Source organism: Trichechus manatus, unplaced genomic scaffold (assembly GCF_000243295.1).
Source record: "Trichechus manatus latirostris isolate Lorelei unplaced genomic scaffold, TriManLat1.0 scaffold00055, whole genome shotgun sequence".
In the NCBI taxonomy this organism is placed as follows: domain Eukaryota; kingdom Metazoa; phylum Chordata; class Mammalia; order Sirenia; family Trichechidae; genus Trichechus; species Trichechus manatus.
This window is the reverse complement of record NW_004443991.1, coordinates 2,057,474-2,062,266: the sequence shown is the minus strand read 5'-3', so window position 1 is coordinate 2,062,266 and position 4,793 is coordinate 2,057,474. Positions and strand designations below refer to the sequence as shown.

At 41.4% G+C, this 4,793-nt stretch overlaps 1 pseudogene; it reads right to left on the bottom strand.

Moving 5' to 3' along the window:
• Nucleotides 1–2,074: 2,074 nt before the first annotated feature.
• Nucleotides 2,075–4,025, bottom strand: LOC101350307 (speedy protein E4-like; annotated as a pseudogene).
• Nucleotides 4,026–4,793: the final 768 nt, after the last annotated feature.

Sequence of the window (4,793 nt, the reverse complement as noted above, 5' to 3'; positions counted from 1 at the left end):
CAACACTCAAGCCAGTACAGTACGACAAACTGACAGGTGTGTGGTGGTAGGGATAGGGTAAGCTTTCAAATATTTGTGGAATAAATTAAATTATAAAGAGATCTAGGTTATAAATACCTCTGGAAAGCATCATATCAGGCAAATGTCATGCCAAAATTTCTTCTATGGGTGTAAATTGCCTTTAATTCCTTCAGTTTAAAGTTATAATTCTCTGTCAACTAAACTTCCACTTAAAGTGTGCTAAGCTATTCATTTTTCACACTTCTGTGTCATATAAGAATATAAGCTCCATGAGTGGAAAGACTTTTCATGTTCACTGCTGTATCTTCTATGCCCCAAGTAGTAAATTCTCAAATATTTGTGAAAAGAATGAATTATGTATCATTGCTTTTATTTATTTATTTTTTTGGAGTCTTTAAAGTATTTTTATTTAGGAAAAGGGAACCTAATACATATTGTCATTCGTCCTGTTATCTGGTGGTGGGAAACATTTTGTCTGTTGGAAGCAGTAGCAGATTTTCAATGATCTATATAAAATGATTTTCAGGGGCTGCACAGAATACAAATATTGCTAGTACAAAATACTGCATTTTTCAACGATGCCATTTATGATAGAAATTAGAGTCATCGTCCAAGTAACTGAGAAAAGATATCATGGAGTAAGATAAGTTAAATAAATATATATATATTTTACACATATATATATATCTTTATTACCTGTCTATACTTAATGGTATAAAATTTTAAACACATTATCACATATCATCAGTTAATAGTAGCTACAGATAAACCACAAGAGACAGAATTCATGCACAATCAGAACTTAAAATTCAATGTAATACCATCAACACCCCATGTTCATGTTAATACAAAGAAATAGTCCTGAATTGTGCAACGAACTCTGCATATACATATGCCACAGATAAATTCTTGAGCATCTCCTCCTCAAAATACTTTCTGTTACAGCAGATATTTGCTGCATCCAGTGGCCTACAGCAGTTTTCTGGACAGAATGTCCCTGATAAGAGCAGCCCATGGTAAGTTGTCTGTTTTCAAGGTTTATCAGCAGAACAAATCACAGCCTTGGGGACACAAGTTTGCCCCGTGGATGACCACAATCTAGTGGGAATATACAATTAGTGGAGCTCACTGAGGATGCTGGGAGAAAGTGGAAAATCTACCTGAACCAAGGAGATCTGTTTTGTAGATCAGAAGATGACTTCTCATCTTTATTATATTGCCCCAATGGAAGCGTTGCACTGTCCTCTTTAAAATAACATCCAAATATATTCAAGGCAAGTTAAAAAATTAAAACTGAATTCTAAAAATTCAATAATGAAGACTAAGCATTAAATGAAACATTCATGTTTACAAGGACTTGGGGGACTACCACCTAGCTATGTAACTTTTAATAGATAAAAAGACAAAAACAGCTCTTGAAAATATAAACAAAATTAAATTTACATATATATAACAACTATAACACCTATCATAAAACTTTATAGAAAGAACATGTTTTCAGAAGTATAAGAATGGTTTGAGATATGTATGTAATATATTATAATAAATATAATAATAATTCTATGGCCAACATTTTAAATCAACACAATTTACGGCATATATTAAGCTATCTATCACAATCTGATGGCTTTACTTTACATTTTTAAAGTTATCCCCTCCCAATCTAAGCCCCTACACTCCACCTTCAAATGGTAGCTAAATATATTTACAAAACGGGACCTACAGCTTCCACCTCAGGAGAGATTTGAACTGAGCAATTGGAAAATTTAGGTGGTGCTGTAGGAAGGAATGGAACTGAAAAAACCCTGTTTTCTCATTGTTCCTACAAAGGCTCCTAGAAGGACACCTCAGCTTCTAGGAATACGGAAATGATAACTCTATCTAGTCCTTGGAGAAGAGCTTGAGTTCTTCTAGGTTAGTTGTATGAGGTTCCTCTCTTCCTTCCTCATATCTGTCATTCAGCAGAGTTGACTTCCTGCTGAAGATTCACATCTCCCCTGAGCCCAGAGATCTCTCCTCAGGCGTCCCTAAGCCTCTGTGGTCTTTAGGAGCTCTAGGGAATGAGGACGCGGTCTCGCCCCCACACCCAGTACTCTGGGTCATAAGCCTGGATCCCTTCACACTCTTCCCGGGAAACCCTCGTCTTCCAGCCCATGGATCTGATGAATCGAAATCTTAGCTTGTGGAACAGTGGGTGCTGGGCGCGGTTCTTCCCATAGAGGAATGAAAAGTTGGCTTGTTTAGGGGCCTGGTGTTGGCCAGGTAGAGAGCTAGGAAGAAATGGATCCGCTGGTACTGCCAGGAGAAAAGGCCTGCTCGGCTAAAGTAAGCAATGACCATGCTCAGGAGGTACTTGTCAGAGACCCTCAGGTTTTTGTCCCACACCAGGAATTTTTTAACGACAGGATCCTCAAGCAGCCTATTGAAGACCTCATGATACTCAGGCAGCACGGATGACACCCGCTGCTTCTTCAACTTCATCCTGAGCGTGCACAGTGACTCCACAGCCCAGATATCCTTAGCCTCTGGGGTTATCTCCTCCTCGAATGCTGTTGACCAATCTCTCTTCCAGCCAGGAGATTCAGGCAGGGGTTTAGGCTCTACCCAGGGGGCTGATGGGTCCTGGGATTTCTTCATCTACTATCAACCCTGAGGAGCTCAGCTGGGGACTAAGGTCCTCAGACTGGGAACTTGGTTGACAACTGGCCATGATTTCTCTCAAACTGCTTCTTCCCTTCTACAGAACCTAAGCCCTAATAGGTCCAAACCACTATTCAGTACTGTCCCTGAACCCACGCCTGTTATCTCTTCTCCAGACTAGGGAGAAGTTAGGAGTGGGAAACAGCTGTGAGAAGATGCTGTTGTCCACATCCACTCCAAGCATCCACGGAGTTTAGTCCATCCAGTCAGGAAGGTTGGAAGCCTCTGATGTCATAAGTGAAAGCAACCTGGCAACCAGTTTGAAGGAAAACACATGTAACTGCCAGAGTACTGTGTGTTCTTCTCCTGGAGATCTGGGGTCAATAGTATCTCATGCTACTACTCCAACCTCCAACCATCTCCCCAAACTACCTTCAATGTCTCAGAGTCATTGTATACCCTACTCCCAGCAGGTGCCATGTTCTCTCCATTCTACACTAGAGACATGTGGGACTCTCAGGTCGAGCCTAAACTTCCACAATTTTCTAGATGTCCCTCATGAGTGGTCAATAAAGAGTTGGCTTGCCACCTTCAGTGGTGGAGATTTCACCCAACTAACAGGAAATTCTTTTCTATTGGAAAACTGTAGTTATTGGACGGCTCCTTTTTTAAAAAAAGAATAGGATTGGAGGATTCTATTTGGGGCTGCTTCCTACCAAGAGCCTGTTGAAAACCTCATGGTGTTCAGGTAGCACAGATGATACTCGCTTTCCATGCCCATTTCAGAGCCCAGGATGGTGGGAGAGGGAGGATAATGACAAGAAAATTTAGGACAAGCAGAAATGATACAATTTTACAAGAGTGAGATAAACAAAAAAAAAACCACAAATCAGTTGCCCCCTGAATTGATTCTGACACCTGGCTACCCCATATGCTACAGAGCAAATCTGGCTCATAAATCCCCCCCTGCCCCCAGCTGCAACCCCTATGGAAGCAGACCTCCAGGACCCCCCTCCAAAGTGCCACAGAGCAGGTTCAAACTGCCAAGCCATTGGTTAGTAGATGACAGCAAACTGTTTGTGCCACTCAGGGACCTTAAGAGTGAGTTAAGTGTGTAAAAAAGCTCCCAGGTACATTGGCTTGTCAGATTAAAAAATTAGTTCAAAACACTCAATTTTGCAGAGCTATTAATACAGTATTTAAGGAAACTCGCTGTGTTCAGGATTCTGTGCTGGAGCAAGTACACATCTTCCATCCTCAGGCATATTTGAGTCCAAGATACATTTTGAGAATCTAAAAACATAGCAAACTGTACTTGTGCTCACACTCACTTTAAATGGTATCTCCAACTTCAGGGAGTCCATAGATCGCCAATGCCTACTCCTTAATTTCAATTAAGAAATTCCAGTCTACATACCAGGAGTCCGTGTATGGCACAGACAGTTAGTGGAAAGATGGTTGGTTCAAACCCACCCAGAGGCGCCCCAGAAGACAGGCCTGGCGATCCGCCTCCGAAAGATCACGGCCTTGAAAACCCCGTGCAACAATTCTACTCTGACACACAAGAGCCGCCATGAATCAAAATCGACTTGATGGCAACTAATAAGTCCACATACCAATTTTTTTTTATTGTTGTAGTTTAAGTGAAAGTTCACATTTCTAGTTAGTCTCTTATACAAAAATTTATACATACATTGTTATGTGATCCTAATCGCTCTCCCTGTACTGTGACAGCACATTCCTCCTTTCCACCCCTGATTTCCCATGTCCATTCAACCAGCTCCTAACCCTCTCTGCATTCTCATCTCACCTTGAGACAGAAGTTGCCCATTTAGTCTCATGAATCTACTTGAGCTAAGAAGCACACTTTTCATGGGTATCATTTTATGTCCCATAGTCCAGTCTAATCTTTGTCTGAAGAGTTGGTTTCAGAAATGATTTTAGTTGTGGGCTGATAGAGAATCTGGGGGCCATGCTTTCCAGAGTTCCTCTAGTCTCAGTCAGACCATTAAGTCTGGTCTTTTTACTAGAATTTGAATTCTGCACCCCACCTGTCTCCTGCTCCAGTCAGGGACTCTGTTGTGTTCCCTGTCAGGGCGGTCATTGGTGGTAGCCAGGCACCATCTAGTTCT